At 35.7% G+C, this 26,335-nt stretch overlaps 1 pseudogene; it reads left to right on the forward strand.

Moving 5' to 3' along the window:
• Positions 1-10,614: 10,614 nt before the first annotated feature.
• LOC141413645 (olfactory receptor 6K3-like) lies at positions 10,615-21,210 on the forward strand (annotated as a pseudogene).
• Positions 21,211-26,335: the final 5,125 nt, after the last annotated feature.

The raw sequence follows: 26,335 nt of genomic DNA on the forward strand, positions 1-26,335 counted from the left end.
TTATCCACTATAAAGTTTTAACAGATGTTTACAGAACATCTTATTCAACTTCTGCAGGAAACATACACTTTTCACCAGGATGTGGAAATTTCTTTAAAACAGACCATATATTAAGCACAAAACAATCTGAACAAATTCAAAAAATTTGATTGTGATTTACCTAATTTCAATGGACTAAAACTAGACATAAACAACAAAAGCAACTTTAGAAATTATACAAACACATGGGGACTGAAGAACATACTTCTGAAGGAACAATGGAACCATGAAGAAACCCAAAAGGAAATTAAAATAAAAAAAAATTGAAAATGAAAACACAACAAACCAAAACTTGTGGGTTGTAGCTAAAGCAGTACTACAGGGGACATTTATAACAAGATTTGCCATAGAAAGATTTCAAGTAAATAACTAAATAATGCATCTCAAGAACCTAATAAGAAAAGAAAAACCAAACTCAAAATCAGTAGAAAGAAATAACAAATATCAGAACTGAAATAAATGAAGTAGAGAATAAAAATACAAAAGGTCCATGAAATAAAATGTGGTTTTTGATAATGAAAGATAAGATAATGAAAATGGACTCCAGCTAGAGTACCCAAGAAAAATGGAGAGAAGACCCAAGTAAGATTAGACATGACAGAGAAATCATTACAATCAATTCCACAGAAACAAAAAGGAACATTAGTTATTATGACAAATAATTATGCTAACAAATTAGAAAATCAAGAAGAAATAGGTAAATTTCCTAACTCCAAGATCTAAAAAAATTGTACATGAGGATATGAAAAACCTGAATAGGCCAACAACTAATGAGATTGAATCACTAATAACAAGTCTCTAGCAAATAAAATTTAGGGCCAGACAATACTTCTGTTGAATTTTATGAAACCTTTAAAAAACAATACCAATTCTTCTCAAACTATACCAAATAGAAGAAATAGAACATTTCCAAAGTCATTCTACAAGGCCATAATTACCATGTTCCCAAACCCAGAAAAGTATACAATGAAAAAAAAAACCTATAGATAAGTATCCTCCATGAACATTGATGCAAAAATTCTCACCAAAATACAAGCATATTGAGCTAGATGTGGTGGTTTGTATATGTAATCCCAACACTCAGGAGGCTTGGGCAGGATTTTCTTAAGTTTGAGGCCAGTCTGGGCTACATGGTGCGACCCTGTCTCAAAAAAAAAGAAAGCTAGGTGAATCCAAGATGGCAGTTAGGGTAGGGAATTCAAATTCCTGAGCTCTGTGACTCTAGAAACCACCTTGAGATGTGAAAGCTACACTTGGGTAATTCTGATTGTTTCTAGCCAAAATATTAACTGCCAACACATTAGATGCACATAAAATTCAAGGACTGACCTTTAAAACAGTCTTCACTTTAATTGTACCTAACAGCTGGGAAAATTCTGGTGCAGCACTGCCAAAAGGGCATATCTGCCCTGGGGAAAAAAAAAAATCTCCCTCCTTTTTTTTTTTTCAATAAATTGAAGATAGAACATCAACCAGAATCAAACTCTGTGACATCCTAGGCCCCTAACCCAGAGAAAACTTCCCTAAGTCCCTCCATGCTGAACCAGTCCCAGGAAGTATCTGCCTTGAGAAGAGCAGCATACCATTTCTCTCTGCTAGTTGGTTTCAAAGCTGCCTGCAAAAACCTGCAGACCCAAAAAGTGAGAAACATACAGCACCCACGACTCCTCTAACCACCCCCTGGGAATGATATCCAGCACAGTCCCTGGGAAAATTGAACCCTTCCCACCCAACAAAACTGAAAAACATACACAGTGAAGTATAATCTAACACTGATAGCGGGGGTGAGGTGAAATGTTGACTCTGTGCCTGACAATGGGGGTGGTGCAAGGACCTCAACCCTCAGTGAACAAAGGCAGGAAAACTAACAAAGGCTGGGGGAGGAAGCAAGCCAACATCCCAAAGCTGGGCCCTAGTGGCTCACTAAGCTATTCTCATGGGACCAAGGGCTATACTCAAAACTTAATTTCCCCGCCTTGATGGGGGAGGAGCTGACCAGGCAGAGTTGTAGCTGTAGGGCAATGTAACTGCTGCCTGGTGAAAACAACAACAGTACTGAACACTTCGCACAAATTGGCAGTGAGTTACCTCAGGCCCCACCTGCAACCTGCCCTGTGGAAAGAAGGAGCCAAACGCTACTCACAAGCCAGTCACCTGATGAGACCACATCAGAGCTACCACTCGTAACATAAGGCCCATAAGACCAAGGAAAGCAGAAAAAAAAAAGAAGAAGACACCTTCTAGCTGTCTCCACCCCAAGCTGTTCAAAAAGAGGGGCAGCACCTTCTCCACAAAGCCCAGAATATCAAGTGCCAACACCAGGATTTGATGCCAAAGGAATAAGTCAGGAAATTTCTCTGAGCAGACTGAACATTTTATTGTTGCTGTGCCTATTTTATTCTGTATTATTAACTTTATCATCACTATTTTCCTATCCCTATTCTTATCCCCTTCACTTTCCCTTCTTTTCTAGTGCTACAATCCATTGTTCTCCCTCCCAACTACTCTTTTCTGCACCTTTTCCCTTGTCTTCTCTCTCCACTCTCTCCCCTTGTCTTCTTCCCACCTCCTATCCTTCCCCAACCTGTCACCACACTATCCTTCCCACCTATACACTCACCACTCTCTGACTAGCCTACTGTACCAACCATACACATCCCTAGCTCCCTGAAATCCCTGACACAAGCACCCTCCACTACAACAGTGAAAATAAACCCAAACACACATGAAGGCCACAAAACCCAGCAGCCCCCATAGCTCTTCCCACACCCACCCCCCTCTTTCTGCCCTCCCTTCTAGTACCACTTTTACCAATTACCAAAGTTTCTATTTCTAGCCAAACAACCATTACCCTCCAAATCCCACTGGTTATAGATATTATCACCAAGACATTTTATATATAATAGGTAAACAACTGGCCTGGCATTGAACATGTGAATTTTGCTAATTTACACCTCCAGGCCAGGGACAGAAATAGTGCATCAACCTAGCTAACAACTAAATTAGTCACAACACAAAAATTAAATCAAGGGAAAGAAAACAGACAGGTAAAACCACCAACTGCTCAATCAAGAACATAGTTGCACAGCACCAAGTGGAAACTTCACTCCTCAAAAACACAATTCAGTGGAAGATTTAGTGGGAAATGAAGAAAATGGTTACCCAGTTTCTGACTACAAACAAAACAATAATGAATGTCACTAAGGAGCCCAGTGATACTCACAAAAAGGAAATCATAGAAAAAAATCACTGAGAAACTCATGGAGAAAATACTAGACATGGCTAACCAGAAAGTACAAGATGTACTCAAAAATTTCAAGACACCACAAATAAAGGACTAGAGAAGACAAAGAAACAACTAAATGAACTCAGAGAGGATTTCAACAAACACCAAAGTGAAACAAAGAACACTATAAAAAGAATGGTATATGAAATAGAGAGGAAAACGCAAAATATAAAAGAGGAATTGAACAAAGACATGGAAAACCTCAGAAAAAGGAATCAAAAAGAAATCCTGGAAATAAAAAGTCCCTTTAGCCAAAAAAAACCAAAAAACAAAATAAACCCCTCAGAGTTCAAAGGTAAAATAGAAATTAAAGTTAAAAAAAACAGAAGAAATCTTAGTCAAACAACTCAAGAGCTTTGAAAGGAATATGCAAGAACTCAACAACTCCATCAAAAGACCAAACCTGAGAAGGAGAAGAGGTGCAAGCCAAAGGATACATAATATATTTTTTAAAAAAATAACAGACTATTTCTCAAATCTTGGGAAAGATTTGCCTATTCAGGTACAGAAAGCTTATAGGACACCAAACAGATGACCAAAATAGAACCTCCCCACAGCATATTATCATCAAAACAACAAACAGAACAGAGAAAGCATATTAAAGGCTGTAAGAGAAGAAAAGACAAATAATGTATAAAGGTAAACCCATCAAAATAACAGAAGATTTCTCAACAAAAAGCTTAAAAGCAAGAAGGGCATGGAGTGAAGTGTTCCAGGCATTAAATGAGAATACCTTCAGCCCTAGGATACTCTACCCAGCAAAACTATCATTCAAAATTGACAGAATAATAAAAATCATCCACAATAAACAGAAACTAAAACACCATATGACTATATGACCACCAAGCCAAAACTAAGGAAGATTCTACAAGGAATTCTGCACAGAAGATGAAAACAAACAAAATCATAAGAGAATGGGAAGTATCAAACCACAGGAGAAGAAAAGACAAGCAATTGGAGAGTAGCACAGATTTGGCTGCACACAATCAAATCTTTAAACAACAAAAGCAAATAAGTGACAGGAATCATCACATATCTATCAATATTAACACTGAATGTCAATAGACTCAATTCCCCCATCAAAAGTCACTGTTTGGCAAACTGGATTAAAAAGGAAGATCGAACAATCTGTTGTTTACAAGAGACCACCTTATTGACAGAAATAAACACTAGTTTAGGTGAAAGGCTGGAAGAGGATTTACCAAGCTAATGCCCCCTCAAAACAGGCAAGAGTAACAATACTTATATCAGACAAAGTAGATTTCATATTTACATTGGTCAAATGAGACAAAGAATCTCACTTCATACTAATAAAAAGGGCAATGCACCAAAAGGAAATAACAATTATAAACCTATATGCACCTAATGTTAGTGCACCCAACTTCATCAAACTTACACTTATGGACTTAAAAGCACATATGGACCCCAACACAGTGGTAGTGGGAGACTTTAATACCCTTCTATCATCAATAGATAGGTCATCCAGACAAAAAATCAACAAAGAAATCCTAGACCTAAATGACACCATAGATGAAATGGATTTAACTGATGTCTACAGAATATTTCATCTGGCAACAGAACAATATACATTTTTCTCAGCAGACCATGGAACTTTCTCCAAAATAGACCATAACTTAGGGCACAAAGTAAGCTGCAATAAATATATTAAATAACCCCCTGTATTCTATCTGATTACAATGCAATAAAACTAGAACTCAACAACATAAACAGCAGTAGAAAATATACAAATAATTGTATGCTAAACAATGCATTGCTCAATGATCACTGGGTCATAGAAGAAACAAGAGAGGAAAACAAAAAGATCCTGTAATTTAATAAAAATGCAAACACAACTTATCAGAACCTGTGGGACACAGCAAAGACAGTCCTAAGAGAAAAGTTTATAGCCATGAGTTCCTATATTAAAAGGACAGAAAGTTCTCAAAGAAATGACCTAATGCTACATCTCAAACTCCTAGAAAAACAAGAAAAAGCAAAACCCAAAACAAGCAGAATGAGAGAAATAACAAAAATAAGGGCTGAAATTAATGAAATAGAGACCAAAAAAAAAAAAAAAAATACAAAGAATCAATGCAACAAAAAGCTGCTTCTTTGAAAAAAATAAGCAAGATTGACAAGCTCCTGGCAAATTTGACTGAAATGAGTAGAGAAAAGACCCAAATTAGTAAAATCAGAAATTGAAAAGGGGAAATGACAACAAACACCCAGGGAATCCAGGGAATCATCAGAGACTACTTTGAGAACCTATATTTCAGTGAATTGGAAAATCTTGAAGAAATGGACCGATTTCTAGATACTTATGATCATCCAAAACTGAACCAAGATATTAATCACTTCAGCAGATCTATAACATGCTATGAAATTGAAACAGCAATAAAGGAAAGTCCAGGACCTGACAGATTCTCTGTTGAATTGTAACAGACCTTTAAAGAAGAACTAATACCAACACTTCTTAAACTCTTCTATGGAGTAGAAAGGGAAGGAACACTGCTTAACTCATTCTATGAAGCCAGTATTACACTCATCCCAAAACCACACAAGGACACATCCAAAAATGAGAACTACAGGCCAATCTCCTTAAAGAACTGATGCAAAAATCTTCAATAAAATAATGGCATACTGAATCCAACAAGAAAGATCATTTACCATGACCAAGTCAGCTTCATCAAGGGATTCAGAGACGGTTCAACATACACAAATCATTAAAGCTAATATAGCACATTAATAGAAGCAAAGACAAAAACCACTTGATCATCTCAATAGATGCAGAAAAAAAATCCTTTGATAAGATTCAACATGATTTCATGATAAAAGCACTAATGAACTAGAAATAGAAGGAATGTATCTCAACATTATAAAGGCTATAACCATCATCCTACTTCATGGGGAAAAACTGAAACTATTTCTCCTAAAGTTGGGAATGAGTAAAGCATGCCCACTCTCCCCACTATATTTTCCACTCTCCACAGCCTTGGAATTTCTAGCCAGAGCAATAGGCAAGAGGAAGAAATAAAAAGAAAAGAAATAAAGAAAGAAATAGTCAAACTATCCCTATTTGCAGATGACATGATCTTATATCTTAAATACCCTAAAAATTCCACACAAAACCTCCTAGACACTATAACAGCTTTGGCAAAGTAGCAAGATACAAAACAAACTTATAAAAATCAGTAGCTTTTCTATATACCAACAATGAACAAATTGAGAGAGAATATAGGAAAACAATTCCATTTAGAATAGCCCAAAAAAATCAAATACCTAGGAACAAACTTAACAAAGAATGTGAATAATCTCTACAAGGAGAACTAAAAACTACTGAAGAAAGAGATCAAAGAAGACTACAGAAGGTGGAAAGATCTCCTATGCTCATGGATTAGCAGAATCAACATAGTAAAAATGGCTGTACTACCAAAATCAATCTACTTGAAATTCCCATGACAATCACAAAGGCATTCATCACAGAGATTGAAAAATCTATCCTAAACTTCATTTGGAAACACAAAAGACTGAGAATAGTCCAGGCACTACTGAGCAAAAAGAACAACACTGGAGATATCACAATATCTGAGTTCAAACTGTATTACAGAGCCATAGTAATAAAAAAATGCATGGAACTGGTACAAAAACAGATATGAAGACCAGTGGAACAGAATACAGGACCCAGATATGAATCCATGCAGCTATGCCCTCCTAGTTTTGGACAAAGATGCCAAAAACATCTTTGGATGGAGAAAAGACAGCCTCCTCAACAAATGTTGCTAGGAAAAGTGGCTATCTGCCTGCATAAAACTGAAGCTAGATCCATGCCTGTCACTCTGTACTAGTGTCATCTCAAAGTAGATTAAGGACCTCAATATCAGACCTGAAACCTTGAAGTTAGTACAGGAAAGACCAGGGAATACACTGGAAGCAATAGGTATAGGCAAGGACTTTCTCAGTAAACCTCAAGCGGCTCAGCAACTAAGAGAAAGGATTGACAAATGGGACTACATGAAATCAAAAAGCTCTGCACAACAGAAGAATTGGTCTCTAAATTGAAGAGACCAACTACAGAATGGGAGAAAATCTTTGCTAGCTATACATCAGACAGGGGACTGAAAACCATAATATATGGGGGGCTCAAAAAATGAAACTGCCCCCAAATCAATGAAACAATAAAGAAGTGGGAAACTGAACTAAACATGACTTTTTCAAAGGAAGAAGTGCGAATGGTCAAAAAAACTCATGAAAAAATGTTCACCATCCCTGGCCATAAAGGAAATGAAAATCAAAACCATACCAAGATTCCACCTCACTCCTGTTAGAGTAGCTACCATCAAAGACACCAACAACAATAAATGTTGGTGAAGATGCAGGGAAAAAGGAACCCTCATAAACTGCTGGTGGGAATGTAAGCTAATACAACCACTATGGAAAACAACCTGGAGGCTTCTTAAAAAACTAAACATAGATTTTCCATATGATCCAGCAATACCACTCCTAGGGATATACCTGAAGAAATGTGACTCAGGTTACTATCAATAAACACAGCCATGTTTATTGCAGCACTCTTCACAATAGCCAAGTTATGGAAATAGCCAAGATGCCCCATTACTGATGAATGGATTAAGAAAATGTGGTATTTATACACAATGGAACTTTATTTAGCCACAAAGAAGGATGGAATTTTGTCATTCACAAGAAAATGGATGGAACTGGAGAACATCATCTTAAGCAAAATTAGTTAGGCTCAGAAGGTCAAAAGTTGCATGTTCTCCCCCATATGTGGATTATAGACCTAAAACAAATGTAGTAATATTAGTGGACATGGGTCACACACTAAGGGAAGATTGAGCATGGGAGGGATAGGCAAAGGGAAGGAAACAAAAAACTTGAATGTAGTTGATATGCTCACTGTATAGGAGCAAATATAGTAATCCTAAACTGGCAGAGGCCATTATGGGAAGGGGACTAGGAAGTAGTTAAGAGTACTGGTAGAGATGAACCAAATTGGGTTGTAATACACATATGCATGGAAACAACACAAGGAATATCCCTGTATAGCTAGCTATCTTCATCTCAAACTAGCAAAATGGCTATGTTTTTCTTTTTATCTTATATGTTTTTTTCTTCAACAAAATCAGAGAACAAGAGGGTGGAACAGGTTTTGCCTGGAGGTGGAGGAGAGTATGGGAGGGGGGTGCTATATGTACACACATGTAAGTGAATGTGAAAATGATAAAACAAAATTTAGAAGAAAGAGGGGAAGGGATAAGAAAGACTAATAGAGAGGGTGAATTTAATCCAAGTATATTATCTGCATGATTGGAAATATCACATGAATTCCTTTTGTACAATTAGCATGCATAAAAAATAAAAACAAACAAAAAAAGAAAGCTATCAAATTGAATTCAACAGCACAAAAAAATCACATATGAAGAGCAAGTTAGTTTCATCTTAGAGATAAAATGACTTCATAATACATAAAACTTATTTTAAAAAGAACTAATACAATGATCTTCAAACTATAGCACAAAATAGAAAGGAAAAGAATACTACCAAACTCATTTTATGGATCCAGTTATCTCTCTGATACCAAAATCTGAAAAAAAAATATGTCATGTAAAGAAAATTATATGTTGGGTGTCAGTGGCTCAGCTGTAGTACTAGCTACTTGGGAGGCTGAGATTGGAAAATTGTGGTTCAAAGCCAGGCTGGACAAATAGTTCATAAGACCCCATCTTCAAACTTACCTCAACAGAATGGATTGAAGATGTTTTTCAAGTGGTAGAGAACTGACTTTGCAAGGACAAAGTCAGGAGTTAAAACACTAGTCCCACTAAAAAAAGAAAATTATAGACAAATTTCCTGGATGAAGATAAACACAAAATCTCTAATAAATACTTTTAAATCAAGTTCAGCAACAGGTTAAAAAGGTCATGCAACATAATCAAGTTAGTTTCATTCCAGAAATTCAAGAATGATTCAAAATACTCAAATCTATAATCATAATATACCACATAAACAGAAGTTAAGACAACAATCACATGATCATGTCAGTTGGTGCAGAAAAAAGCCTTTGGCAAAATTCACTATCCCTTTATGATAAAAGCCCTGAAGAAACTAGAAATAGAAGGATCATAACTCAATATAATAAAGGCTGTATGTGACAAATGTATTACTGATATTGTATTCCACAAGGAAAAAATGAAAACATTCCCATTAAAATTTGAAATGGTTAAATCATGTGCACTCTCTCCATATAAAACTGAAATTCTTAGTCAGTGAAATAAGGCAAGAGAAAGAAATAAAGTAAATTGGAAAGGAAGAAGTCAAATTATCTGTGCTCAAAGGCAATATTATCCTTTACTGAAAAAGACACTGACGACTTCACCAGAAAATGCTTAGATACAATTTAGAAAACCTTTTAGCAAAGTAGCAGTACACAAAATCTAAATACCAAAATCAGTTTTTCTATATATCAATAATGAACACGCTGAGAAAGAAATCAGGGGAAAAAAATCCGATTCATGATAGTTTTTTTTCTTTTAATCTAAATAAACTTCACCATAGAGATGAAAGATCTCTACAAATAAAACTAAAAAATCTGAAGAAATTGAAGAAGACACTAGAAGATGAAAAGACTTCCTATGTTTGCAGATCAGCAGAATTAAAGTCATAAACATGGCTAATGAGTGAAAGTGATATACAGATTTAATGTAATTCCTCCAAATCTTTATGACATTCTTCACAGAAATAGAAAAATCAATGATAAAATTCATATAGAAACATAAAGACCCCAAATAGGCAAAACAATTCAGAGCAAAAATAGCAATACCTGACTTCAGATTATACTACAGAGCTATAGTAACAAAAACAACATGTTACTGGCACAGAAACAGACACATAGAACAATGGAATAAAATAGAACCCAAAATTAAGTATACTCAGCTCCAACCATCTGATTTCAACAAAGGCTGAAAACAAAAACATACATTGGAGAAAAGACAGCTTCTTCAACAAATAGTGCCAGGAAAACTAGATATACACATGAAGAAGACGGAAAGTAGATTCCTATCCCTCACTCTGCACAAAATCAATTTAAAATAGATTAAAGACCTTAATGCCAGACCTGAGACTTTGAGGAAAACATAAGGAATACATTTGAAGATATAAGCAATGACTTTCTGAATAGGACTCCAATAGTTCAGAAAACAAAAGCAAGAACTGACAAATGGGACTGTATCAAATTAAAAATCTTCTGCATATCAAAGGAAACAATTACCAGCATGAAGGTATATCCCACAGAATGGAGGAAAATGTTTGCCAACTATTCATCTGACAAGGGATTAATATCTAAAATATATAAAGAGCTTGAAAAATTAAACACAAATAACAATCCAACCAGTAGGTAGGCAAATGAATTGAAAAGACATTTCTCAAAGAACATACAAATGGCCATTAAATACTTGGAAAAATGTTCAACATCCTTAGCCCTCATGGAAATGAAAATCAAAAGAACATTGAGATTTCATGTCACTCCACTCAGAATGGCTAATATCAAGAAAACAAGCAACAATAAATGCTGGTAAGGATTCAGGTAAAATCAAAATCTTATACACTGTTGGAGGTGTGAATTAGTATAGTCACTGTGGAAATCAGTATGTAGTTTCCTCAAAAAATTAAAAATAGAACTTCCATATGATCCAGTTATACCACTTCTGGGGATATATCCAAAGGCATACAAGTGAACTCACAACAGAGATAACTGCACACTGTGGTATAGATACTCAAAGGAGTATTAGTCATTCATAAAGGACAATCAAATGATGTCATTTGAAGGAAAATGAAAGGGACTGAAAATCATCATCTTAAGCAAAAGAAAGGCCAATATCACAGGTTTTCTCTCAGATGTGGAATCTTGACCTAAAAATGGAGAAGGACATGAATGTTAAAGGAGGACTATTTGTGGAGACCAGAGGAAGAGGAGGGGGAAAAGTGTTATTGAATGTGGTCAAGTACACTATATGCATGGATGAAAATGTCATAATGAAACCCAGTAAGATTATAAATAAAAAAGTAGAAAGGGAGAGGGAGGATATGAAAAAGTAGTAGAAGGGGTAAATCTCATCAAAGTACATTACATGCATGTATGGAAATATCATGATGAAACCCTTTTATACAATTAATATACACTGATTAAAAGAAAGAGGACAGATCCAAGATGGCAACTAGGGAGCAGAAGCAGACAGCGTTAGCTCTGTGAATCAAAAACCTTGCTGAGATGCTGGAGCCACACTTGGCAGAAATAAAACACCAAGGAGAATCAAAACTTCAACACCCTGAACTCCTAGCCCATAGAAAGCTTCTCCAAGCCATGTTACATTGAGAAAACAGGAGGGCTGTCGCTGCTGCCAGCTGGCAGCACCCAACCTACTTGGGAGACATTTGGCAGACCAAACAAGTGAGCATCAAGCCTCATGCAGTATTCCCCCAGCCACCTGTAGGATAAAACAGCATAGCCCCCTGGGCAGACTTAAACCCCCCTGGAAAAAAAAACTGAACAATAAACAATGAACTGAAAACTAGCACACAGCAGAGGGGGCGGAAATGCTGAAAGTGCACGGGAGAAGGAGGAAGGGACAAGGAGCTAATCTTGGCGTGAACTATCACTAAACAAAAGGCTGGAAAGGAAGAAAGGCCAACAGCAGGTGGGAGATAAGTCACTGTCTGAAGTAGGGTAGGTAGCAGACAACAAAACTCATCTCCTGAGCCAGTGAGCAACACCCAAAGTCAAATGACACTACAAAGTTAAAAAACAAACAGCAAAACATTATAACATGCTGATAGCAGGGGCCAGCTGTCAGATCACTAACCTTGCCCCAGAGAAAGGGGGTGAGGCAAAGAAACAAGCCCCCAGTAAAAAAGCACAGTGAAAAGCCAACTCCAAAGCAAGACAGCTGGTGTATTACAGAGCTGATCTCCTGAACCTGAGGACAGCATGCAAACTTAAACTGCCACACCTCACTGAGGGAGGAGCTGACCAAGCAGCTGCTGCTGAAAGAAGAAAAAAAAAATACTACCCACATGCCAATCACCTGGCGAGACTACAACAGAGCTTCTGCTTAAATACCAACACCAGGACTGGATGCTGTAGGAGTAACACCAGAACTTAAACTAAGACCAAAATTCTATTGTTCCTGAACCTGGAGGTTTTTATTGTTTGTTTTTTTGTTTTGTTTCTTGTTTCTTTGTTCATCTCTCCCCATTGACTTCTTTGAGGTTTTTGTTGTTGTTAGTTTTATTATTGTGAATTAGTTCATAGTGAATTACACCCAGATCATGGACAGAAATAGCACACACACATTTAGCTAAAAAGTCAATACAGCCACAAAACAAAATTAAACCAAGGGAAAGAAAACAGGTGACTGAAACCACCAACTAGCCCATCAAGAACATAGTTGCACAGTACCAAGTGGAGCAATGGGAACAAGAAAAAGGGATGGAAACCCTTCTCCCCCCAAAAAATAATTTAATACAGGACTCAGAGGGAAATGAAAAAAATGGATACCCAGTTCCAGACTCCAACAAAACAAAGAAAAAGGATGCCAAGGAACCCAACAATGTCCACCAGAACAGTCTCAAAGAAGAAATCCTGCAAGTAATCACAGAGAGTTTCATGGAGATGTTATTAGACATAGTTAACCAAAACATACAAGAGACACTCAAGAAACTTCAAGACATCAAAAATAAAGAATAAGAGAAAACACAGAAATAAATAAAAGAACTCATAGGAACCCTAAATAAACACCAAAGTGAAAAAGAGAACACTATAAATAGAGGGATAAATGAATTAAAGATGAAAATAGACAATATTAAAGAGGAAGTGACCCATTGTATAGAAAATCTCAGATAAAAAAATGAAACAGACACACAAAACACAATGGAAGGCCACTCCAGCAGACTAGAACAAGTGGAAGACAGAATCTCAGAACTTGAAGATAAAATGGAAATTAAAGGAAAAACTGAACAGCTATTAGTCAAATAACTCAAGACCTGTGAAAGGAATATGCAAGAACTTACTGACTCCATCAAAAGATCAAATCTGAGAATCATGGGCATTGAAGAAAGAGAAGAGATGCAAGCAAAAGGGATTTGTAATATATTGAATAAATAATGACAGAAAATTTCCCAGATCTAGAGAAAGTTATGCCCATTCAGGTACAGGAAGTCTCCAGGACACTAAACAGACTTGACCAAAATAGAACTTCCCCATGACATATTATCATTAAAACAACAAGGGCAGAGAATAGAGAAAAAACAAATAACATGCAAAGGTAAACCCATCAAAATCACAGCTGATTTCTCAGTGGAAACCTTAAAAGCAAGAAGGGCATGGAAGGAGGTATTCTGGGCACTGAATGAAAATAACTTCAACCCTAGGATACTCAACCCAGCAAAACTATCATTCAAAATAGATGGAGCAATAAAAGTCTTCCACAATAAATAGAAAATAAAACAATATATGACCACCAAGCCACCACTACAAAAGATTCTCCAAGGAATTCTGCACACAGAAAATGAAAGCAAACAAAACCATTAGAGGACAGGCATTACCAAACCACAGGAGAAGAAAAGACAAGGAATCAGAGAGTAATATTGATTCAGCTGCACACAATCAAAACCTTAAACAACAAAGACAACTACATGACAGGGATCACCACATATTTATCAATACTAACACTGAATGTTAATGGACTTAATTCCCCCATCAAAAGACACCGTTTGGCAAACTGGATTAAAAAGGAAGATCCAACAATCTGCTGCCTACAGGAGACCCATCTCATTAACAGAAACAAAACTGGCTAAGGGTGAAAGGCTGGAAAAAGATTTACCAAGCCAATGGCCCCCAAAACAGGCAGGGGTAGCAATACTTATCGAGGACAAAGTAGACTTCAAACTTAAATTGACCAAATGAGATAAAGAAGGACACTCCATACTAATAAAAGGAGAAATACACCAAAAGGGAATAACAATGATCAACCTGTATGCACCCCATGTCAGTGGATGCAATTTCATCCAACACACTCTGTAGGATATAAAAGCATAGAGATTCCACACAGTGGTAGTGGGAAACTTTAATACCCCTCCATCACCAATAGATAGGTCATCCAAGCAAAAAATTAATAAGAAATTCTAAAACTAAATCACACAAAAGAGTAAATGGACCTAGCTGATGTCTACAGAATATTTCATCCAACTTCCCACACAATATATATTCTTCTCAGAAACCCATGGTTTCCTCCAAAAATGATGATATTTTAGGGCACAAAGCAAGCCTCAGCAAATATAAGAAAACAGAAATAATCCCATGCATTCTATCTGATCACAATGCATTAAAACTAGAACTCAACAACAAAAACAGCAGTAGACAACATGCAAACAATTGGAAGCTGAACTGATGAAATAAAAGAGGAAATTAAAAGGTTCCTGGAAGTTAATGAAAATGAAAACATGACCTACCAGAACCTACGGGACACAGCAAAGGCAGTCCTAAGAGAAAAGTTTATAGCCATGAATGCATATATTAAAAGGACAGAAAGATCTCAAATCAATGACTTAATGCTATATCTCAAACTCTTAGAAAAACAAGAACAAGCAAATCCCAAAAACAAGCAAAAGAGGAGAACTAATAAAGATAAAGGCTGAAATTAATGAAATAGAAACAACAATAACAACAAAAATGCAAAGAATCAATGAAACAAAAAGTTGGTTCTTTGAAAAAATAAACAAGATTGACAGACCCCTGGCAAACCTGACTAAAATGAGGACAGAAGAACCCAAATCAGTAAAATCAGAAATGTAAAAGGGGAGATAACAACAAACACCATGGAAATCTAGGGAACCATCAGAGACTACGTTGAGAACCTATATTCTAATAAATTTGAAAATCTTGAAGAAATGGACCAATTTCTAGATATTTATGACCATCTAAAATTGAACCAGGAGGATATGAATCACCTAAGTATATCTATAACACAAAATGAAATTGAAGCAGCAATAAAGAGTCTCCCAAAAAATAAAAGTCCAGGACCTGGTGGATTCTCTGCTGAATTCTATCAGACCTTTAAAGAAGAACTAATACCAACTCTCCTTAAACTTTTCCATGAAATAGAAAGGCAAGGAGCACTGCCTAACTCATTCTATGAAGCCAATATTACACTCATCACAAAACATACAAAGTCACCTCCAAAAAGGAGAACTATAGGCCAATCTCCTTAATGAACATCGATGCAAAAATCCTCAATAAAATAATGGCAAACTGAATCCAACAACACATCAGAAAGATCATTCACCATGACCAAGTCAGCTTCATCCCAGGTTATAAGGGTGGTTCAACATATGCAAATCTATAAATGTAATATAGCACATTAATAGAAGCAAAGACAAAAACCATTTGATCATCCTAATAGAGGCAGAAAAAGGTGTTTGATAAAATCCAATGACAGTTCATGAAAAAAGCTCTATGAAAACTAGGAATAGAAGGAATGTACCTCAACATTGTGAAGGCTATTTATGACAACATCATACTTAATGGAGAAAAACTGAAATCATTTCCCCTAAAATCAGGAATGAGACAAGCGTGTCCACTATCCCCACTCCTATTCAACATAGCCCTGGAATTCCTAGCTAGAGCAATTAGGCAAGAAGAAGAAATAAAAGGAATACAAATAGGTAAAGAAACTGTCTAAATATCCCTATTTGCAGACAACATGATCCTATATCTTAAAGACCCCAAAACTTTACCCCAAAACTCCTACACACCATAAACAGCTACAGCAAGGTGGCAGTACACAAAATCAACTTACAAAAATCATTAGCTTTTCTATATACCAACAATGAACAAATTGAGAAAGAATGTATGGGAACAACTTCATTTACAATAGCTTCAATAAAAATCAAATACCTAGGAGTAAACTTAACAAAGGATGTGAATGACCTCTACAAGGAGAACTGCAAATCCCTGAAGAAAGAGATCAAGGAAGACTACAGAAGGTGGAAAGATCTCCTGTGCTCATGGATTGGTAGAATCAATGTAGAAAAATTGGCTATACTACCAAAAGCCACCTACATGTTTAATGCAATTCCCATCAAAATCCCAATGACATTCATCACAGAGATTGAAAAATCTACCCTAAAGTTCATTTGGAAACACAAGCGATCGTGAATAGCCAAGGCAATACTCAGAAAAAAGAGCAATGCTGGAGGTATCACAATACCTGACTTCAACCTACATTATAAAGCAATAGCAATAAAAACAGCATGGTACTGGCACAAAAACAAATATGAAGACGAGTGGAACAGAAGAGAGGACCCAGATAAGAATTCATGCAGCTATGCCCACCTTATTTTTGACAAAGTTACCAAAAACATATGATGGAGAAAAGACAGCCCCTTCAACAAATGTAGCTGGGAAAAGTGGTTATCTGCCTGCAAAAAACTGAAACTCGATTCATGTTTATCACCCTGTACTAGTGTCAACTCAAAATGGATCAAGGATCTTAATATCAGACCCGAAACTCTGAAATTAGTACAGGAAAGAGCAGGGAATACTCCGGAAGCAAGAGATATAGGCAAGGACTTCTGCAATAGGACACCAGCAGCTTAGCAACTAAGAGAAAGGATGGACAAATGGGACTACATAAAATTAAAAATCTTCTGCACAACAAAAGAAATGGTCTCTAAACTGAAAAGACCATCCACATAGTGGGAGAAAATAATTGCCAGCTATACATCAGACAGAGACTGATAAACAGAATATACAGGGAGCTCAAAAAACTAAACTCCCCCCAAATCAATGAACCAATAAAGAAGTAGGCAACTGAACTAAACAGAACTTTTTCAAAAGAAGAAATTCAAATGGCCAAAAAAAAAAAAACACACATGAAAAAATGCTCACTATCACTGGCCATGAAGGAAATGCAAATCAAAACCACACTAACATTCCACCTCACCCCTGTTAGAATAGCTACCATCAAAAGCACCACCAACAATAGGTGTTGGTGAGGATGTGGGGAAAAAGGAACCCTAATCCACTGCTGGTGGGAATGAAAGCTAGTGTAACCACTATGGAAAACAATATGGAAGCTTCTTAGAAAACTAAACATAGATCTGCTGTATGATCAGCAATCCCACTCCTAAGAATATACCAAAAGGAATGTAACTCAGGTTACTCCAGAGGCACCTGCACACCCATGTTTATTGCAGCTCTATTCACAATAGTCAAGTTATGGAAAAAGCCAAGATGCCCCACTACTGACAAATCGATTAAGAAAATATGGTATTTATACACAATGGAATTTTACTCAGCCACAAAGAAGAATGAAATCTTATCATTCACAAGTAAGTGGATGGAACTGGAGAACATCATCTTGAACGAGGTTAGCCAGGCTCAGAATACCAAAAATTGTATGTTCTCCCTCATATGTGGACTTTAGATCTAGGGCAAATGTACCAATGTGGTTGGACTTGGGTCACACACTAAGGGAAAAGCACATTCAGGAGGAATGGGATAAGTAGGAAACACAAAACTTGAAAGAGTTTGATGTCCCCCTGCATAGGAACTAATACAGAAACCTTGAAGTGACAGAGGTCAATATGGGAAGGTGACTGGGAAGTAGTGAAGAGGTCAGATAGAGATGAATCAATTCAGGTTTTAATACACCTGTACATGGAAACAATGCTAGGAATCTCTCTGTATAGCTATCCTTATCTCAAGTAGCAAAAATGCTTATTATTGCTTATGTCTTCTCTTCAACAAAATTGGAGAAAAGGGCAGAACAGGTTCTGCCTGTTAGCGAGGTGGTTGGAGGGAAAGGGAGGGGGCAGGGGACAGAGGGGAGAAATGGCCCCAACAATGTTTGCATATATGAATACATAAATAAAGAAAAAATAATTTCACACTAAAAAAAAAAAAGAGGACTTTCTGCACTTGAGTGTTAATATGAGAAGCATAGGACCATGGCCAAACACTTCTTTGAAGTGCACCCTAAGAACTCAAGAGACACATGGACAAAAAATGAAAGTACAAAAGAAAAGAGTTTACCATGTTTAGGAACATGAATATAACAAGGAAAGTTACAATTATGTTGTGCACCGATGTAAATTTTAACTTGGTCCTTTATTAGATAACAATCCTTGGACAAATTACTTAACCTGTTTGTGCCTAAGTTTTCTTCTCATCTGTAAAATGAGGACAACCATTTTATCTCACTAGAGCATTATGTGTATCTCATAAAAAATATGTACTAGTAACTTTGGACAGTGTCCAGAACGGTGAGTCAATACTAAGATTCAGCACAATTACTATAGCAGTTCAATCATTCTCAGAACCTCATGAGCTCATGTTGATATTTTCTCCACTTGGAAATGGAAGATGAAAGGCATAGAGAGGCTGAGTAATTTGATAAGTCACAGGGCTAGGAGATGGTGGAGAGGATGTTAATGATAGCAGTTTTTTTTTCTAACATCCACACTTTTAACCAGTACTATTAATTGCTTTTGTATAAGGAGGGGGGGCAGAGGAAAGAAGGGATTGTTATATTCAAGTCAGAAGAAGTAACACAAAAAAGAAGGTATTGTGATTTCTGAAAGCAATGTGAACAGTGGGATTACAGGGGCAAGTGTGGTCTGGAAATGCTCTGAGATGAAACTAAAGAGAGTTTAAAGTTGAGTGTGTTGGTTTGGACCTTATGAAGAAGAGACTGGTTGGAGAAAAGCATTTAGATGTATTAATAGTTGAAATCTTGTAAGTGGCTGAGATCACCAAGGGAGCATATATAGAAATATGGGGGAAAATAAACTCTTTAAATAAGAGGTTAAGAGAAAGAAGAAGCAGAGTAAGAATGGGAGTGCAAATAAAAATAGATGAGACAAAATCCAAAGCCAAAGCCATATCTGCCTTGGAAAACCATCTGGAATCTACCTCTTTTGAGACTAGAGAGATGGCAACAGAGAGAAAAAGCATCCAGGAGGAGTAATGAACTGTGTTAAGTGTCAGAGAGGACTTAGTCTCCAGTAGCAATTGGCAGAATAGCATCAGAATAGTAGCAGTAGAATGGTAGAAGAAACACAACAAAGAATGGTAGAAAGAACACAACAAAGTGTTAAAGGGGAATGAGAAATGGGATCAGATGATTTTTTTTTACTTCTTTGAGAAGTTGCCTGTCAAGCACTGTTCAAACTGCCAGGTGTGGTGGCATATACCTGTAATTGCAGCACATAAGAGGCTGAGGCAGGGGAATGAGGAGTTTAAGGACACCCTGCACTACATAGGGACATAGGGAGTTATAGGCCAGCCTTAGTTACATATGGAGACTCAGGCTCAAAAACCAAAGAAAATTCAACTCCTTTAAATTCCATTTTTTAAAAGAGTAAGTAACTGATACTACAAGAGAGAAAGTAATTTTTTAAAAGACAAGTAGGTGGTAGTAAAGTGAGATACAATTTTAATGTGAACTCCATGTTTATATTATAATTCCTTTCATTCAGTGTATCCAAAGAGGATGTGCAAGACAGTACAATTGAGTGGGGAAATAACATAATAGAACATTTATTATGTTACTTTTTATATATGAGTCTTGCTTTGAAATTATATTATCATACATAGTTATATATTATCATAACACAGTACAGTGTGTACAACTTATTAATATGGATAATTAAAGAGTAAGCTAAAAAATAATTTTAAGTAATTGTTTTTTATTTCAAAACTCCTAATTCTGCAGTTGTATTTCTGACAAGTGAGGAAGAAAAAACCCAAATAATAGTGAATATGTATAATAGTATGAAGTTAGGAAAAAATCCAATAAAACTTTCAAGTTATTCCTTCAAGTCACTTAGCTGTACATCTTATTAATTTTCTTTTCCACCTCTCATGAATTGAAGTGTGTCCTTCCTTTGTCCACAGATAGCTATACTAGGGACACAGAGAATACTAGTGACTGAATTTATCTTTACTGGGTTCCCCAGCTCCAGGATGGTAGTCTCCTATACTTCTTTCCCTTGCTTTTCATCTATTGATCTTCTTTGCTGTAAGGTTGAACACCTATCTCCATAATCCCATCATAATTTTATCATCATAATTTTATCAGTATCTTTTACTTTCTGGAGACCTGGTATACTGCAGCTACCATTCCCAAGATGCTCTCCATTCTTATTATTAAAAAGAAGTCCATATCCATTACTGGCTGTCTCTTGCAGACGTGCTCCTTCCACTTGGAAATTCAGAGAGGGTTTTGTTGACAACCATGGCCACTGGCAGACCATTGTCCTCTGCAACCCTCTTTCTTACCAAAAGATCATGACCCCTAGGTTCTGTGCTCAGCTCTCTTCAGGCTCTTGCATCTTTTTTTTATCATCCTGCTTCCTGAGATTGTGATAATTTCTACACATTTCTATACATTTATTTGGACCCAACCAAATAAATCAAATATTCTGTGACTTGGTCCCTATGCTGAGGCTAGCCTGTACAGACACTTCCATGATTCTGATTGAGGATGTAACCTGTGCTGTGGTTATTATCATTACTTTTATAATAATTGGTTTGACCTACATAAGGACTGTCACTGTGATTCTGAGAATTCCCTCTGCTGAGTGTAAGAAAAAGGCTTTTTCTACATGTGCAGGCCACCTCACGGTCTTTCTGATATTCTTTGGCAGTGTACCCTCATGTACCTGCATTTCAATGAGACTTACCCACCAGTTGTAGATACAACTGTCACACTGACATGTACTGTATTTGCCCCATTCTTCAATACCATCATTTATAATCTGAGAAACAAGTTGTGAAGAATGCAATTAAAAGTCTCTTCAGTCTTCAATAAGTATTGTATATACCTAGAGGTTAATTCTGAGTCACAGATTTCCTATTATCATTTAAAGTGTTTCCTTAACAAATTATAGTACTGTATTACCCTGTACCTAGTTCTTTGTCACATTGACATTTGTATTCTCTGTGTCATCATTATGAAACTTTCCCTCTCTCTCTCTCTATATATATATATATATGTATATATATATATATATATATATATATATATATATATATATCAATATCATCAGGACATTACTATGGGTTAAATAACTTTTGATTCTTTCCTCTGAAAGGTTGTAGTTAAAGAAAAATTAGTTAATTAGTTACCAAGTTAGAGGATTAGAACTGTAGGACTTGCATTTCAGAAGCTGGCCATATGCTGTTAGGAATTGTGCCTCCATTCAGGTAACAGACATTGGAAAAGATTCTTCCTTTAATTAGAGATCGTGAATTACCTGATTGAATTTGTTCAGAAGTAGATATCTAAGAAAAATACAAAACAATATTTAATTAGATTATGCTTTTGTTTTCAGTTGAAAAGTTAACTTTTCATTAGAATAGTAGGTATACAAACTTAGTAAGATTATTAATATTGGCAGCTATGTTTAAAAGTATGCTGTAGAATAATATTTAAAGTAATGCATTTCAATATACACAGATATGGATATTAGTTATTGTTTTCTTTCTAGGACTATACTTATTTATAGTCAAAACTTTTTGGTACATTTATTACATGGTAATTTCCAAAATTTGTGATTCATTTATTTAATTTTTTTATCTCAGGCAGGATTAGGGTTTGAATTCAGCCTCATACTTGCTAGGCAGGCACTCTATCACTTGAGGCATACATCCAACCCTTTTTTGCTTTAGTCTTTTTTCAGGTAAGGTCTCATGTTTTTTGCCCTTGGTTGACCTCATACTGAAACCTTTTTACTTTGGCCTTCTGTATAGGTGGGGTCATAAGCATGTGCCGCCATGCCCTCCTCGTTGATAGAGATGGGATTTCACTAATTTTTTGCCTAGGCTGGCTTTGAACTACAATCTTCTCAATCTCTAACTCCCCAAGTAGCTGGGATTATAGGTGTGAGCCACCAGCCTAGTTCACCTTTTAACTATGTAACTATAAACACTTTCTTGTCCTATTTCTACTATCATATATATTACCTCAATTTAATTTCTATAATAATTTGTACAAAACCAATATGGTTTTCTTTATAAATACAAGCAAAATTTTGGTACAATCAGAGAAAATTTATCCCATGTTTAACTTCTCTAAGAATTTACGTGCGCAAGTCTCTGGTTTCAATCTCCAGCACCACACACACACACACACACACACACACACACACACACACACAATGGCAACAAAAACAACAAAAAGCTTCAATAAGTTCAAAAATGAGCAAAGCCGACATCATAGTAATTTTTTTAGAGTGCCTAGTCCAGAAAGGATACTATAGTCTTCATGTTTTTATTGAGTAATCCAGTATTGATCCTATCATTATGTGAACACCAACAGGCAAAACAGAAGAACTTTTCCCAATGGAAATCTCATTTATCCTCCTAAAACAACAAGAAGCTAAGTTCTGACAAATAGGAAAAGATGATTTCAATAGATGAAATTTAAGTAATTTCCTGAAGCCATAGTACAGACAAAATAAAATTCAAGGAAATTCAACAAGGGGAAGAGAAGAGCCTATTTGGGAGTCAATTTAAGTATTATTTTCAGTAAAAGTCTTGGGATTTCCAAGCTGAGCACAAATTGGTACAGGGGGATGGTAATTAATGGATTTCTGAATATCACTGATGTAGAAAATAGATACAGAAAAAAGATTTTGTTTCCCTCTAGTTTTCATTTGGTGAATGGCGTGGTAAGTAAAGCTGGGACATACTAGCTTCAAAAGTCCTAGTTTAGGACCCCACAACCACCAGAGAAAAAAGGCATATTAGTGATTGCTCATAATGGACTTTTGACTACACCCATTTTTGCCATAAAAAGTAGAACTAGAATCTTAAAGGAAATCATTAAAATTAAAGAACTACTAATAAATACACCTGGGAATGGGATGCATTTGATATGGTTCTAAATTTTAATCCTCCATAGCATTTTTTGAATGTTTCCAGCATTTTATAATTGGATCAGATTAATTACAAAATAAAAAAAAAAACAGACAGGCAAAAAAAAGTTATGCCAAATACACTTGAAAAAAAAACCAAAACTCTGTACTTGATCAAGAGTTGAATTCAATGACTTCATGGTTGCCTACTCAGGAAAGCAGTATTATTTTCCCATGGACAACCACAACTCGAAACTAATAAATTTTCAGCAGAATGAGTTGGAATGGAGAATGGCCATAGAAAGACCATAGAATACATCCTTCACTACAGTGAACAACTGTGGAGTCTATATATACAAGAACCCTTATTTATAATATTCAAATATATGTTGGTGAAGGGTAGGGAGATGGGGGGAGAGGGAGAGAGGGAGGAGAGAAGAAGAAGGAGGAGGAGGAGAGGAAGAAGGAGAAGAAGAAGAAGAAAGAAGAGAGTGAACAGCTTGTTTTTACTCCTTTTGTTACTAAATGTTTTGGTAGGCATAATTCAACCGGAGTACTCCCCCTTCTATAATCAAACAGCACATCTACTTAATTAAAAAGGATACAGTTTTGAGCTGTTATATATCAGAATAAAAACAGATAAAATTTATAGTGATCTTAGGTATGTTCTGATTAGTTTAATTCTCTAAGAGACACCCCTAAGGGAGGGTGCAGCAATCTGTGTCTTTTCCTCTCTCAGACATATTAATGGGGTAAACATGTATGCTTTTGTTATGCTCCAACCTCTCAGTATATATTAGAAGACAAGCCCAAGTGTAATATTTCCTTGAGAATCCCAGAAAGTTTATTACAGAAGCATTTTCAAAAGATTGTGAGAAATATACTATATTTCTGAGAGGCAAGCTTTAGTTTGAAAATTAATTAAAAAATCAAAGATTCAACATAACATAAATCTCTTGAGAAATTTACCTTAGAAGATTAAGGTCAGCAAGTTTATTTCTTGTTCAATTGAAAAAAATTATAAATAAATGACCAATCAGATTTTAATGATGTTTGCAGTTTTTATTTGCTTATTTTAAAGGTTCCAATGTCTCCTAGTTACTTTCTCCCGTACACTGCATGTGTTTCTGTTTGTGAATTTAGAATGTATTATTTGGGAATTTGTGTGTGTTTGTGTGTGTGTGAGAGAGAGAGAGAGAGAGAGAGAGAGAGAGAGAGAGAGAGAGAGAACTCTACATTGGAGTCTGAGTTTTAAAGTAATGATGCTATAGTCAGATAGAGGCTAATATTATTTTTAAAATAAGGATATTCTATTAATAAAAGCAACTATTTAATCATAAATTGCCTTAAGCACAAATCAACAAAACGACTTTAACATTTTAAATTTAAATACACAAAGAAATTTTAGAGACTTTACTATATGAAATCTACTAGTTTGTGATGCTGAAGTTAGAAATAAATATAACAAAACTACTGGCCGGGTGCCAGTGGCTCAAGCCTGTAATCCTAGCTACTTAGGATGCTGAGATCAGGAGCATTGTGGTTCGAAGCAAGCCAGGGCAAATAGTTCCTGGAGTGGCTCAAGGTGAAAGTCCTGAGTCAAGCCCTGGTACTGCAAAAATAAATACAAAAATAAATAAAACATAACTACATCATATATAAATGCAATGGAAGAAGTAAAGAAAAATTGACTACTCCAGAAAATTAACTAGGGATTTAGAATTTTGACTTGAGAAAATATAAAGCTGAAAGGAAAAAAAAATTAAAGTACCCACTCTAGGCAGATGATATGGAAATTAAATCCCAAGAAAAACATAATAATAATGAAAGAGAAAATCTAGAAAGGTAGACATACCAGACTAAGGAGAAAAAATTCCTACAATAGTTGCAATAGAAACAATTGCCTTAAAAAAAACAAGCCAAAATCTATTTATGCTTCTAACTAAAATAAAATAGTTTCCCTTAGATCTAACTTTTCAGTAATAGTAATAAGGAAGCTGAATACATTTTTTAAAAAAGTTCTAGGTAATATTAGGTATCAACATTGTCGGCCCTTACTGGCCAGCATCCACTAAAGAAGGGAAATATATGGTTGAATTTCATTTCAAATATTTCCAAAATATTAGATATTTTCAAAACAGTAAGTGAAATTTTAGATGAAGGAAAAGTTAGTCAAAGGGGAAGCTTCACTAATATTGATTTCTAAGAGTTTGAGAGGCAAACAAGAATGTAGCAAGGCACCAAGAATTTCAGGGAGGCTGCAACAATTGGAGTCCTATCCTGCAAAAAGAAAAGAACTTTGTGAATACGCAAAGTTGTCACTAGGACCTCTGGAAGTGCTCATTTCCTGCAGTAAGATTATGCTAACCTAACATGGGCTAACTTTTACAAATATGGAAGCCTATTTAATAATCAGCAAAACCTATGTGGTTAAGACAATTTTTCAATTTGCCAGAAGAAAATTTAGCCCTTTAAAGTAGTACACATGCTTCAGTTATTTATATAATTTTTCATGAAAATTTTCTGGCATTTAATTTTAAAAATGACCAGAATAACTAAGAGACAATGCCACACTATCAAAAGTTGAAAGGAAAAACAGACAATAGAGACTTATAAGAGACCTAAAAGAAGACAAAATGAATAATGAGGCAGAAAATTAGTGCCTAAAAAAACCAAGTGAAATTTTCAAAAAACAAAAAATACAATTATTAAAGCAAACAATTAGATGGATGTTTTAATAGCACTTTACACCCAGCCAAAAAAAGAGAATTAATGAACTTGAAAATTGTTTAGTAGAAAAAACTCCAGAATAAAGCTTAGGGAGAGCATAAAAATCAAATAGAGTTGACATAAATGAAGGTGCTCTTTGAGATGTGTGGTAGCTTGAGCCAATCTAGGACCTACTATAGAGAAAGTAGATACTCATACTCTGCAGCAATATTTCAGAGGATCATAAATGTCTTAAATGATGTAAAACTAATGACTTGTATTCTGAAATTAACTCCTCAAATTAGCAATACATTTATTTAGGTGTTTCATATGTAACAGAAAGATCTATTATCTCCATGAAAATTAGCT

The sequence above is a fragment of the Castor canadensis genome, chromosome 11, assembly GCF_047511655.1.
Source record: "Castor canadensis chromosome 11, mCasCan1.hap1v2, whole genome shotgun sequence".
NCBI classification, from domain to species: Eukaryota; Metazoa; Chordata; class Mammalia; order Rodentia; family Castoridae; genus Castor; species Castor canadensis.